This window comes from Galleria mellonella, unplaced genomic scaffold (assembly GCF_026898425.1).
Source record: "Galleria mellonella isolate WM207_F2 unplaced genomic scaffold, CSIRO_AGI_GalMel_v1 utg117, whole genome shotgun sequence".
Lineage (NCBI taxonomy): Eukaryota > Metazoa > Arthropoda > Insecta > Lepidoptera > Pyralidae > Galleria > Galleria mellonella.
The window spans coordinates 2,861,744-2,877,484 of record NW_026441980.1 but is presented as its reverse complement, the minus strand read 5'-3'; the positions used below and the strand labels follow the sequence as shown (position 1 = coordinate 2,877,484).

The 15,741-nt window shown below is 33.3% G+C and overlaps 1 protein-coding gene across 1 annotated transcript in view; it reads right to left on the bottom strand.

Annotated features, from left to right (window-relative positions):
• LOC113511819 (uncharacterized) overlaps nucleotides 1-15,741 on the bottom strand; it is a 108,928-nt gene that overhangs the window by 24,716 nt on the left and 68,471 nt on the right. The window lies entirely within an intron of this gene.

The window sequence follows — 15,741 nt, the reverse complement described above, 5'->3', positions numbered from 1 at the left end:
CGAATATATATATATATATATATATATATATATATATATTAGATATCAGCAGGCTATCTTATTGTTGGTTTAATTTGTTTACATTTTCACATTATTTAGCTAAAAACAGTTTGTAGAGTGACAACCTAATGTGGTTAGGATTTGGCAAATGTCACTCATCACGACTTATGAGTAAAATTCAGTAATCAAGCGACCACGAAAGAGGTTTACAGTTTGTTTTTTTTTTGTAGAGTTTCGCTATTCATGGTCAGTTCTTAAACGATTTTGAAAATTCTTACTGTAATCGAATGAATTTATATTTGTATTAGCTCCACATTAGTTTTGTAATGGTTGAACTGTTTTTCTTTACGGAACTAAAATTTACTGGCACATATTTTCAATAATGTGTCTATGAATAATTTCTATTGGTATATTTTGTCATTATTGACTTCGCTATTTTTTTTAGAAACAGAAAATTCATTTCAGAATATCATTAAATAAATTGTAACTTTCACAGAATAGTGCAACATTCCTTTAGATTTTTTTTTATTACCGATAGTTTAGATAATGGCAGATGTTTTTATCTCATTCTGTTTCAAGTGTATGATAGTGAAAACGTATCTACCGATTTGTTTACCACTATAATTGATCAAATCTATATTTTATTTATGAAACACTCATATATGCTCATTACGTTATAATTTTTTTTATTCTATTTATTATTACAATTTGTATTTGAATGTCATAGTAGGTATAATAAAATACATACAGTACATGAATTTTTTTTTTATACAACGTAGAATGACAAACAAGCTGACGGCCCACCTGATGAAAAGTGGTAACCGTCACCTATAGCCATGAGCAATAGCATGGACATAACAGAGTATACTCTTATGTGCCCATGATACCCCCCATGTGTTGCCATTCCTAAGGACTCAGGTGTTATTCCTCTGTAGCCTATAAATTCACGCCATATGCCACTCTACAAACCGAAACACAAAAATTAAGCATAAAAACAAAAATTAAAGTAAATTTAAAGTCATCTCTTAACACAAATAACATATATATTTAAATTTATAATAGTAAGAATTCGTCAAATGAGTATAGACACCTCTCTAGCAATAATGATTTCAATTTTTTCCCAAAGATATTTAAATCATTCAATGACTTTAATTTAATAGTATCAGCAGAGACAACAGCGTGGGTGGTATGTAACCGCAAAGTATGTGTATATGTGTCCCGTCTTCATGATGAGAATTAATTAGATTCCCTTGACGTCATTAACCCGTCGTGTTTTAATAGACACCCGTCTGGATTAGTTAAGTGTATTTAAGCTTAACTTCAGTGCAATAAAAGGATCTTTAAGTCAAAATAATGGACATTAAGTGAAAATCAAATTGGATGAGGCAATTAGGGGAGTGTAATAAGAGTGCAATAAATACTCCATTGTATTATCATTTTGTATAATGATAAATGTAAAGTTTTACTTATTGTAATTTATTATGACAAATAATATTAGAATATATGGTATTTAGAAACGTGCCCTATTTAGTATTATAATTATTTATATATAATTATAAATAAAATTATTATATTTTGCAAAATTATGTAACATGTACAAAAAAGAATTTAAAACAACAATAAAAACCAGTTATTTTGATCTACGAGTAAAAACTAAACTATTAAATCGATTTTCATAAAATTCCTATGGGACCAATGAATATATATTTCCTTTTTCGGTTCAGAAGTAATGGAGTTAAAAAATAAAAAAAAGTATTGTTTGTTGCGTTTTTACTGTTAAACTATATTTAACGGTTTTATTTGGATAAAATTAGAGAGAATTGACGAAGTCAAATGCTCCATATGTAACGTCAGTCTTCCTCATCCTTGCATTAAAAAAAAGACTACAAATTCAATCCTATTATAATTTAAATCAACACGAGAATTCATGGCCAAAATACAAAATAAAATAACAAATAATATAAAAAAAAAAATACAAACCGATATTTTTTCTTTTAAAGTCATACATATGTATCTCTAGGAATATAGATGACAATTGTATATATAGCTGTTATTTTTTTACACAACTTAGAATGGCAAACAAGTTGACGGCCCACCTGATGGAAAGTGGTAACCGTCGTCTATAGACATGAGTAGTACCAGGGACATAACATATACTGTTTCGCCCATGATACCCCCATGCGTTGCCATTCCTGAGGACTCAGGTGTTATTCCTCTGTACCATGTAAATTCACTACCATATCCCACCCTTCAAATCGAAACACAGTTATGCAAACACAAATGCTTCAAGGTAGAAACACGAATGGTACAGAGGTACCAAAGCAAACGACTTTTATACAAAGTCTCCCTCTGATCTCTTAACAGCTATATTTCTATATAGCTGTTAAACAAATTAAATTAGTATAACAAAGCAGTGTATTAGGAACTCAATAGATCGTAAAGATATTAAGAGTTCATAATTTGGAGACCGCTACATGCAATTTTCTATGTAGTTAGCTTGTAAACAATGTGAGTATTTATGAAGATCTACGTGTAAGTAGGCCGAGACGTGTTCCAGACTAGATCGGATTTCTAGATTTCTAGACAACCGTTTCGAGTGCCGGTGGCTATGTTTTGATTTGCTCTCTTTATTATGTTTCTATATCTTAGCAATCTTTTAAACGTCCGGGCATATTTCTTTTTTTAATACATTATAATGGAATGATTACCCAGCCTGCGCTATCGGTATACACTGGCGGGGTACCATCGTGACGAATTCGACGAATTTATCATGAAGGATTCCAGGGGGACATGCTGGAACTACAATAGTTATATTCCATGGCTCCGCTAGCGTGGCTCAATGCAAAAAGTATTCTATGTGCTAAGGGACTATATAACCTATTCGTATACTACATTACATTCAAATTCGTCTCGTAGTTTTTGCGTGAAGAAGTACCAAACACCCATGCATCCATCGTTACAAGCATTCGCGTTTATTATATCAATAGGACGACTATGGTTCTGTTCATGTCTATATCCGACAATAACCATAAAGTGGATGTTTAGCTTGTTTTACATTGCAAATAGCGTAGATAAACCTACTTTTGGAAGTCGCTTAAAAAATTAAAAAAAAAAAATACACAAGTCAGTGATTCATGAATGACGAGATAAACACATAATCATCTCCACTACTAGATTACGTATTCTGAATACGAGTACACGACGCACGTTCGTTCGAGGCTGATATAAAATTCAAGCTAATAAATATGCGAGGCGCGATTAGTTTTACATAATATGGTCAACGTATTAGTTTTGCAAATAAACAACGCTTCGAGAAATTAGTTGTCGAATGATTATAAGTATTGGAGCGTCATCTCTAATGTTTCGCATATAGACAGGCATCAATGGACACTAGGGTGATACAATTAAGTAATATCGGGAATATATATTCTTATATTAAGCAGGGATATATATTTACATTATTATTATATCTCTATATTTAGAAATGATAGAGTTTTCATCGTGCCTTCGATCAAATTTCAAGTTTATAATTATTCCTCTCCATCCAAAGGTTGTCTGGAAGAGATCGCTTTTAGTGATAAGATCACTCATTGTTTTTTTCACTGTCATTATTTCTTGTAATTGTTTGTATCTATAATAAGTTTACTATTTATTAATCTTACACTTTATTGCATCAAGTAAAAAGAAAAATAACAAATACAGTAAATATTAATGAGATGTGATACAAAAGGCGGCCTTATCGCTAAGCAATCTCTTCCAGACAACCTTTGGGTGGGCATTGAGAAAAAGACAAAGGGTAAGTGGCGCACTATTATATAAATATTATCATTTACAAACATATATACATACATATATATACATATAAGTTTACTATTATAATCTTTTGGAGGAAACAATAAAGAGTATCTATTTATGTTAGGGAGTTAAAAGACAATTTTAAGGTAATCGTAATACGGTTAATTTCGTATAACACGATGAATTTAAATGGCACTTTGCGTTAAGGGCGTAATACTAACAGATACGTAAGTGGTAACGATTGAGTATAGGGGCTAGAGATCAGAGAGGCTTTGCATAATTTGTCTACTTGAGTACCTTTGTTTCATACGTAAACATAGGTCATCTTTCTTTTTATAAAATGTATGAATTAAGGATATATGTATATACGAATGCGTTTCAATATTTTTTATATTTAAAACTTATGTTCATTTTTTATTTGAGTGACTTTATTACCCGTTTACATATGTATATAGACACTATTTTTTTCTTTTAATTTCCCTGCTTTTTAAGTTGTATCAATAAAAAACATCTGCCTCTTTTTTGTTTGTAACTAAATTAACACTTTAAAATTCCTTTATCTTAATGTCATATTTATAATAATTATCTAAAGAATATAAAGTAAAAATAAATAGGAAAAGTATCCTATAAATATTATTAAAGAGAGATTTTGTACAAAATTTGTCTGCTTGGGTATCCCTGTCCCGTTTGTATTTATACTATGAAGCAGTCGTGTTTACATGGAAGTGTTTGGGTTTGAGAGTGGAATATGGCAATGGGATTACAGGGTTCAGAGGCGTAACACCCTAGTCTTCAGGAAAAGCAATGCATGAAGGGTATCATGGGCGACACAGTACACTTTATTGTCCGTGGTACTGTTCCTACTACTTTCCATCAGGTGGACCGTCAGCTTGTTAGCTATTTGTTTATTCTTTATTGACATTACAAATAAATATTTGGTACGAAAGGGGTACTTAATAACATATAGTATTCTCTCCCAGTCAACCTTTGGCAAAATAGACATGTAATAAAGCGGTAAAAAATTGAAAATGGTTGTAGATAAACAACTGCACGTACGTATCTATATTGACTTACCATTCAAGTTGCATAAAAAATATATATTGAATTCATGAACTGAATAACAAGCTACTATCTACCAGAGGGAGACTTTGTACAAAAGTCGATTGCTTGGGTACCTCTGTCCCATTCGTGTTTCAACCGTGAAGCAGTTGTGTTTGCATGGCTGTATTTCGGTTTGAAGGGGGGGGGGGGGGGATATGGCGTGAATTTACTGGGTACAGAGGAATAACATCTGAGTCCTCAGGAATGGCAACGTATGGGGTGTATCATGGGCGAAACAGTATACTCTGTTATGTCCATGGTACTGCTCATGTCTATAGGCGACGGTTACCACTTTCCATCAGGCGGGCTGTCAGCTTGTTTGCTATTCTAAGTAGTATAAAAAAAGCTATTATTTAATTTGACAGCATTCATAGAAGTCGACGTAGACAAGCGTCAATGAACTCAAGTCCAAGGATGCTTTAAAATATGCAGAGTGCAGACAAGTCAACCGCTAAGATGACTTTACATATTAGTAGAACAATTCTCAGTGTCAATATCGTACGTATAGACAGAGATAGATGGCTATTAGTGTCAATATCACCTTATCTTATCTTAATAATACAGTAAAATTGTAAGAAGACAGTGTGTACATGGAGAATGTTTAAGAAATTTTTTTTTAGGTATATTATATTTCTTTTATGCTTGTTCCGTTATCACGCCAATACTACTGCGCCGGGGGGAAAGGGATTGTTAGTAATGAGGACTACCAGTCCCATTGCTAGCAATACACCCAGCCAGGTCGACCTCCACGCGGTCCCCCCTGAAAACCATCATGTTTAATTCTTGTCGAATTTATCATAGTGGGCCAACTGACCTGCATTCATTCTCACCTATTATCTTCCACTGGTGCCTCGACTGGTGTGTCATAAATTGAAGAGAGTTTTAGTAATGAGGACTACCAGTCCCATTGCTAGCAATACACCCTGTCAGGTCGACCTCCACGTGGTCCTCCTTGGAATCCACCGTGTTGAATTTCAGGTGCATTCATCACGATGGGCTAGTAAATCTGCCTTTTCAATCTCACCTATTTATTCCTCACTGGTGCCTCGACGAAACGTTAGCGTAGGGTATTTTCACCCTGACAAACTATATTCAAACAAAATATATTCTAATCGCAATATACCTTTTCGAAGTCGGTTAAAAACACTAATGCGACATAAAATCCCATTACCTGTGCCAACGTGTTATTTCAATCCATTTCCCATCACGTCTGCAAATGGGGCGTCATCAATTCTGCTCGCTCCCTATGAAGGGTCGTGATGGGGGAGTATTGTGGGTGGAATAAGCTGGGGACGGCTTAGGTTGTCATTTGTATTAGTTGTCAGACCCAGATGACTGGGGACTGAGGGATGCCGGAGGGGCCATGAGGGAGCCTAAGGTCAAAATCCGTTATCGATGTCGATAACAAAAATATGCGTGGCGTGACATATGAAAGCTTTTTCAATACAAGCATGCACACTGTATAGAAAAACGGCATAATCCACGGTCATCACTACTACATAAACATAAGGGTTTGTTCTAGTTATAGGGTTTCCAACATTAGGTCAACAAACATCAGTCGAAAAATTTGAATCGATTCGAATTGGAATATATCGATTCAAGAGAAAATCAACATTCAGAAGATCGATATCAAGAAAATCAGTTTAAAATTTTCATGAACATATGGACTTTTAAAAACTAGAAAGAGAATGACGCATAATTATATAAGAATTGGATAGGTAAGGATTAGATCAATCTGGATTTGTTAATTTTTGCATTGATCTTTAAATTGACATATCTTAAAAATAATCCAGCCATGAAATCGAATATTGATATTCAGAAATTAGATCTTAGATTAAATCGAATCGAAATTGGAAACCCTAATTTGAACACGCGTAAATGTGTGTGGCTGCAATGTAGTGAGGGCGGTGCATTTTCTTTTTGAACGATAATCGAGTCGTAGAGAGAGGGTGAGAACAGAATTAGCGAAAATTTCTTCATTTTGAAAGTATATATATATATATATATATATATATATATATATATATATATCTTTGCAATATAAATTAAAAAATTAAACGTATTTTACAGGGAATGTCAGATAGATAGAGTCTTGTTAATTTATATAATAAAAACGTAATTAAAATAAATTTATTCATGAAGAAAGCAAAAAGAACGAGAGTGACAAAAAACCGTTTAATTTGCATTACTATAATCACCTCTGTAGATGTACCTTCATTTTTATCTTCACTTAGCACATTTTTGCGTCTTATAAAATCAACTAAAAGGGAGATAACAATTTAATGAAAGCTTTTAACACCTTTTAACCCGACTTCCGAAGAAAGGAGGGTACTGCATTTCAAGTGTATGAGTACATTAGGGCAATGTGTAGCCTAAACAGTTTGATGGATTTTTGGTAATAGTATTGGATCAACGGTTGAGATGTTTCATACATACTGCTCAGCAAAAAAGCGACTCCACACATGACAATAGACTGTTATGAATTACAAGATTTTGAAATTGATTGTAATTTGAAAATATTTGAATTATGAATACAGAATCTTAAGTCTACAAGTAGTTATTTCTTTACAACAAGTAGCAAATACTTCAAATGTGATAAAATAAATAGTAATGTTGGGTAAACACGGGTGTAAAGACTATTAAAAAAAATATGGCACTCGATTTAAAACTGACCAAAAAATATAGAATAACGCATAATAAGAATTCGGAAAAATACATTTAAGAGTGAATTTCTGTATTTTATATGCAAATAATATGTATAGTGATCTTTTTTTTGTTGTTACAATATTTACATTCTTCAGTTAGTACGTTGCCGTTACTGACTCCCACATTTTGGTAAACAGACAAGAAACCTGCCTAATTCAATCGCCAAACACTTCTTGCTCCGTAAGTATGTACGGTCAGAAGCATTTTAATTTTTTTTTCTATACTAGCACGATATTAACCTTATAGTCACATGATAGTGTAATTATGTATTGTGTAATTAATCTATTTATGTGGGTTGTAGGTCCAAAGTAGGATTGCACATCTAACCTACATATATCATTCACTTGGAAATAAACTATTATTACTTATTAATCTGCGGTCCACACTATGCCGACTTATATAAACACTTTTTCACGCCTCTCTTAAAGGAATTCAAGTTATATTTGGCAGGAAACAGATCCAAACATAAACATCAGAATAAACATTATGAAGTGATAAAATCATCCCACTTTCTATTTAAAGGGTTATAGTTGGCCATATGGTACATTATTGTTGCATTTCATTAATCTATTTTGCCATTTTAATAATATTATAATTATGACTTTTGAAACTTTTACTTTTTATAATTTAAATTATTTAAAAAATAATTAACTATAAAAGAATTACCGAAACGTGCAAATTCTTTTCATAATAATATATTTATTCAATCAGTATGAATTTCACATATTTCTTATGATACTTAGAATGGCAAACAAGTTGAGGGTTCGTCTTGTGGAAAATGGCAACCGTCGTGTATAGGCATCAATATCACCATCATTTCATCATTTACTCTGTGATGCCCATCACAGAGTAACTGTACTGAACATAGGCCTCTCTAATAGGAAGGATTTTGCCAGTAGTTACCACGCTTGGCAGGCGGATTGGCAATCGCAGTTAGATTTGGTGATGTTTAAAGAGTCCCTCCCTTCAAAGAGTTCCCTTCCCTACAACACTCACTGGAAAGGAAGGGATGGCCTATTCTAGGGCAGAACTATACAACAGAGTATTCTGGGATGTCCACGGTGCTACTTTTGACTATAAATCATAATTACAGGTTTCTATCAAGTGGATTGTCAGCTCGTCTGCCATTCTAAGTCCCATAAAAAAGAAAATGGGGAGCTTTGTAATTAATTTTATCCTATTGCAAAGTTTTAGAGACCTACTGCCTAATTCATAAAAACGCTAAAACCTATTTTAGTCATTGAAGTGTTTTGTCTTTCTCATCTGCGCTAAATTCTCAATTTGAAAGAAAAATGACTTTTCATTTTAAGAATAAAGGGGGGTAAGTATGCTAAAACCAGCTTCTTTAACTAATGGGCTATTAAAAACGCTTGACGAATCGCACGACGCGTTGCCCGCAACGTGAGTCGTCAAAATAGCTCTGCCCATTAGAGATTAGAGTCGTGGGCATATTTATTAGCATTGGAGCGTATTTAATTTTATTCGTTACTAACATTAATCTGCTAACCGTACACGGCTAACAGTATACTACGCCTACGAGCGAAGTATTCGGTCGATCCGCCACTTGACACGACCTAACGAGTCTTTGATACTTCGCTGGTCGGGCACATTAGAAGGACCACCGCTATCGAGACCCATCATTTGAGTATTTTGAACGAGATTTCTTACCATTGGGAGAAAATTCGTTTAAAATGTTTCAAATGACTTTGTACAAAAGTCGTCTGCTTGAATCTTACTAATCTTTGCTCTGTAAAATTTGCTCCTGTGAAACAGCAGTAATTGCATACTTATATTTCAGTTTGAAGGGTGACATATGGACATGTAGTCCCGGCATAGTATAGTCCACCTCTGCCTTTTCCGTGGGTGTCGTAAAAGCCGACTAAGGGAAGGTGAGGGATGAGCATCAGCGTCCCTTTTAAAAATCTCTAAAGCCTGACTGTGGTTGCCAATCCGCCTGCCAAGCGTGGCAATTACTGGCAAAACCCCCCAAGGGGGAGGCTTATGTTTAGCAGTGGACAGTTAAAGGCTGATATGATGATGATGATGATATAGTCAAATTACAGGATACAGAGGTGAAACATTTTAGTCAAAAAACATATAATATCTTGTTTACGAGTTCTTTTAAATAGTATTTTTCTATGAGTACGGAATGTTGTTATCTGCTAAGAAGAACCCGCAAAAAACGTAATAGTTGCTATTTTAAATTTATAACATAATTTCTTATTTCTTTTCTTCTTTTTTTCTTATTTGAGTTGTGACTTATCGGGAGTTCATCATTTGATCATTTTGAATGTTAGAAGGATTTGTACAAAATTTGTCTGCTTGGGTCTTTCTTATGTATCTATTGATTATTTATTTGATATATGATGAGTGATTGTATAGTTATTTCAATTTTGAGGGTAGGATATAATAGTGAAATTACAAGATGGACGTTTCATGTCTGTATGTGTTACAAATATATACTTAACACTTTATGCAGGGTTGAAGGGATTGTTAATTATACGGGCTACTAGTCCCATTGCTAGCAATACAACCCCCCAGAAAACCAGCTGCTGAATTCCAGGTGTGTATTCATCACAATGGACTAATTGATCTGCATTTGCATCCTCATTTGTCATCCCTCACTGATGCCCTGCCAGTTAGCGCACGCAGGATTACTATTCCATTATCATCCATTAAAAAACACAAAAAAACCCTTTATTCATAATAACCTCGCATTAACCTGTTTTAGCTATTGAACTATGTTGTCCCTTTCTTTCGTACTAAATTCCCAATTTCAAAGAAAGTGACAAAACAGTGTAGTAGTTAAAATAGGTTTGTAGGTTTTTCTTTTTATGAACAAGGAGGTTACTGTATAAAAATCCACTAAAGTCGCAATTAATTCGTTTAAAGATGAAAATTGCGTCTGTAAGACATTTATATATGGAAAGTTAAGCAAATTGCATTTGGTTTTGTTTGTTTTGCAATTAAAGCATTACATACATTATACGTATTAGATAAAAGATCCGCAGTGTACCAACGATAAATGGGCAACTAATAATATATAAAGAATCTAAATTACACCATGCAGTCTTGATCAAAGAAACACAATTTATATGATAATGAGCGTGAATTATATTTGATTGCCGTGTTAGTTATTCTGATGTGTTTTTTACGTAAACGACTTTCACCGGAAAATATGGGGTTCACTCTTAGATCATATATAATAAAATAATAATAAATACCACTGGATATTAGGTAGCGACATCTAGTTCTTCATTAAATACAGTTTGCACATTGGGAACTAGACAGTTGACAATCATCATCATTTCAGCCATTATCCGTTCACTGCTGGACATAGGCCTCCCTTATAGACTGCCAGTTAGAGACATTTAATAGAAATACTTATTTTTTTCCTATCAATACACACAAAATAAGGAAATCATAAAACAATACAAACTCATGTATATAAACGTCTGTATTTCCCAGGAATTGAACCCACAACTGTATATCTTGGATCATGGACAAAGTGACATTTGTCAAAGACAAAAAATGGATAAAGGTAAAAACAAGTTCATAATATTATTAACATTACTATTCATCATCATCATCATTTCAGCCATTATCCGTCTACTGCTGGACATAGGCCTCTGTCTGGCCTAAGACTGCCCATTAGAGATAATTCATAAATAGAATATATGGACAAAGTCGAAGGTGAAAACTAGTTTATAACATTATTAACATTACTATTCATCATCATCATCATTTCAGCCATTATCCGTCTACTGCTGGACATAGGCCTCTGACTGGCCTAAGACTGCCCATTAGAGACAGTTCATAAATAGAATATATGGACAAAGTCGAAGGTGAAAACTAGTTTATAATATTATTAACATTACTATTCATCATCATCATCATTTCAGCCATTATCCGTCTACTGCTGGACATAGGCCTCTGACTGGCCTAAGACTGCCCATTAGAGATAATTCATAAATAGAATATATGGACAAAGTCGAAGGTGAAAACTAGTTTATAATATTATTAACATTACTATTCATCATCATCATCATTTCAGCCATTATCCGTCTACTGCTGGACATAGGTCTCTGTCTGGCCTAAGACTGCCCATTAGAGACAGTTCATAAATAGAATATATGGACAAAGTCGAAGGTGAAAACTAGTTTATAATATTATTAACATTACTATTCATCATCATCATCATTTCAGCCATTATCCGTCTACTGCTGGACATAGGCCTCTGACTGGCCTAAGACTGCCCATTAGAGATAATTCATAAATAGAATATATGGACAAAGTCGAAGGTGAAAACTAGTTTATAATATTATTAACATTAGTATTCATCATCATCATCATTTCAGCCATTATCCGTCTACTGCTGGACATAGGTCTCTGTCTGGCCTAAGACTGCCAATTAGAGACAGTTCATAAATAGAATATATGGACAAAGTCGAAGGTGAAAACTAGTTTATAATATTATTAACATTAGTATTCGTATATAATAAAGAATCGGATGTGGAATGGAGTTTTTCAATAATAGTACAAATGCACTTTCTGGATGGACTCCAACTAATCTAAGTTATTATATTAATAACGTACAATTGGATTTATCTATACAATGAATTTAGATACTAAAACTAGTTCTAAATAAAAGTCGTTGAGTATGTGTTGAATTTAACGTTTTGGGGTTCCGTTCAAATTAAAAGTGTCGTTTTGTAGCACGTAGGGTCTGTTCAAATTAAATTTAAAAACAGATGGTCACGGGATTTTTTTTATTTATTTAAATCTTTACTGCACCAGAAACATAAAAATATACAATGACAATTGAATAATTCAAATGAAATACAGTTATATAAATTACAGATTAAAAAACATATATAATGGTACAAAAGGCGGTCTTATCGCTAGGGCAATCTCTTACAGACAACCTTTGGTTAAAGGAGAACAGATAAATTATCAGAATTAATAATATAAACCTTGATTATTTTATTAATCTGTATTGCTTCTTCTTTATCAAGTTTTATATTTTGCTTGGTATATAAATTGTATTGTAAAATCTTTATTATACATTAATTTACATTGGACACATTAAAAATATTTAATACTAGCTGATGCCCGCGACTTTGTCCGTGGGGTATTTGTTTATCTTGTTTAGTATGTATCGGAGTATGTACCTACCTATTTATTACGTTTGGGAATACTGGGACAAAATTAACAAATGAAGTGTCGTTCTCACTTTTTGCTTTTTTTTTCAAAATGACTTTACTTAAGTAGGTTATGTACTAAGCTGTTTAACTATCCTCGGGACTAACGGGAACGACCTCTAAAGTTTTATTATATACAAAGGCGGACTTATGCCATAGACATGCGTGGAGGTCGACCTGGTTAGGTATATTGCTAGCAATGGGATTTTTAGTTTCCATTACTAACAATCCCTTTCCCCCCTGGCAGGCGGGTTGGCAATCGCAGTTATACTTTGGAGATGTTTTAAGAGGATAAACTATAGAATGTTTTAGGTTAAAAACTGTACAACTATATGTATATATGTATATATATATATATATATATATATATATATATATATATATAACTAATAAATTAATGAAACATGAGTATCACATTAAAATTTGTTAAATGTAATGTATTTGTTTAACCTCATAGAAATTCGCAGACAATCACTTAGAGACGCGCAATCCTATAAACTATGAACCAAGTTTAAGTTTTTGTAACGGATACTACGGTAAACTCAGAGGTTCCTGAAGATCAAGTGTTCGTCTTTCTATAATTGCACGAGCCTCAAAGCTGTTATCCGGCGGGCGTAATAAGGGTTCATTTTCACCCGTCTCCACTACGGTAATGCTATGCCAAATAGGGTCAAGAGCGATCCTATCACAGCTTTCGCACGGTCCCACATTATGGGTTCGAGGAGTCTTTAAATGGTATCAAAAAGGGGATTGCGAGATAATTTATGGGGGGCAAAGGGCAACGTACAGTGAATATAAAGTATCATTAAATAGTGTACAAGTATATACTGCTCTCGCTAACAGAAAACGACATTAATCATGTACGCCGCGTTGCCATGTGGATCCGACATAGAATGTGTCACCTATTCCTTTCCCGCGGTTGTCGTAAGAGGCGACTAAAGGAACTTAACAGTCTAGAGATAGGCAACAGTCGTTACCAACCCGACAGCCACGTGTGGTAACTATTGGCAAAACCCCTTTTATGGGAGAGGCCTATGATAATAATTAATTCATATTTTTTTTTTTCTGGAGAATTGGCAAACATATCGCGTATCTTCATTCTTATCATATCTTCATTTTGAATACGGTTCACTTTAAAGACGGTTAAATTGAAAGACGTTAGTGTTGTTGAACTGTCTACCTCTAAACTACGTAAACGCTCCATTGTTTTAGTTCATTGCCAGTTAACAATAATTTATGTATTTTTGTATTCACAACATCGATGCTTGGCACTTGCTGATAGTGTTATCAGTTTACTTCTGTTATTATTTCAACGGTGTATAAATAATTGATAGTTTTAGAACCGACTTTAAAAAAAGGGGTTAATAAAATTGTATTCCACAAAAAAACTACTTCAATCCTGGCAACGAATATATTGCGATTCGTTGGCAAGTATGAGTCTACTGGGAACGGCTTATCCAGAGCCAGAGGACTATAGATATCTTAAACCACGGGGTATCACATAAGATCTATGAAATGATGGTATAAAGATCCCGATGGGTCGACGTGCAACGGCTAAGCTGGTACGTACGTATATGTATACGTGAATAAAAGATAACATCGAATATTTTAATTTAAAAAATCTAATAGACTTAATCCTATAAAGACTTAAAAACTAAACTACAATATAAAAGTCCTTTCAGATAAAAAAAAAAGAATTTTCCGAATATATTTAGACGTCTACGAGTAATTGGGAGTATCTTTATATATTATATATATATATATATATATATATATATATATATATATATATATATATATATATATATATATATATATATATATATATATATAAAGATTCCGACGAATCGAGAACCTTTTTTCGAAATCACTTGAAAATAATAACATTGATTCAAGTACATAGATGAAGCAAAATCAACTCGTATTACTTTCGTTTTTGAGTTCTTGCTTGTATATTTTGACGACCTTTCATATTTTTTTCATAGAGAACATGTATCCTGTATGTATTGTTACACATACACTAAATGCATTCAGATCATGCATCTAAAGGGTTTAGTAATTACTGCAAAAGCTGAACATTTAGTACGTGGTAATTTACTCATAACTTTTAGTATGTACTTAATCTTTTTATTCTTTATTTTTGTTTTTTAATGTAAAAACACTTTATATTTAAATTAAACATTCATTAATTCTATAGCAGGGGTGGCGAACCACTTGATCTATTAGTCCAGTCGATCGTGGCAAAGCAAAAAAATATAATATTTTGCTAATCTAGCGGAAGATGCTCAGACGCAATGCTCACACTAATATAAATAAGTAGTTACTAGGAATAATTTTCAGTTTTATGTTTTTCCTTTTAATAAAATAAAAAATACTGCAATACTACATAAGTGTGTACTGGGGGCTTACCATGAAATGTGTTCTGAAATTTCGGAGCCAAACGAAACACAAATTTGATGTTAAAATTAAATAATAAACGCCGTTTGGAAATATTAAAATATTGTTCCTTTGGACATTTACGATAGGATGTATGGCGAACGAAATGTTAAAGCCCATTTATTGGTCCGATTTTGGTATAAACAAAAACACGAAATTGAGTCTGAAATTTCGGAATTTCTTTTTATGGTAGACCCGCTGAACTATGTTGTTTCATTTGAGATTTCAAAAAGTATGTAATTGGTAGATCGCATAGGGTTTCGTCAGTAAACAGTAGATCTTGGATCTAATCAAGTCGGCCAGTCCTGTTCTATAGGTATGATCGATTGGTTGATTACGATCACAAGTATCCTGTGTCTTGCGGTCCAATATTCACGTAATTGTATGCTCGCGTAATCGTATCTGTTACATATAGGATTCCGTTGCCTTTCATTGTGTGTTAACATCAGCTTTTAACATATTGCGGAAACAAAAGTTCCTAGTGATCTTATCTCTCTTAATA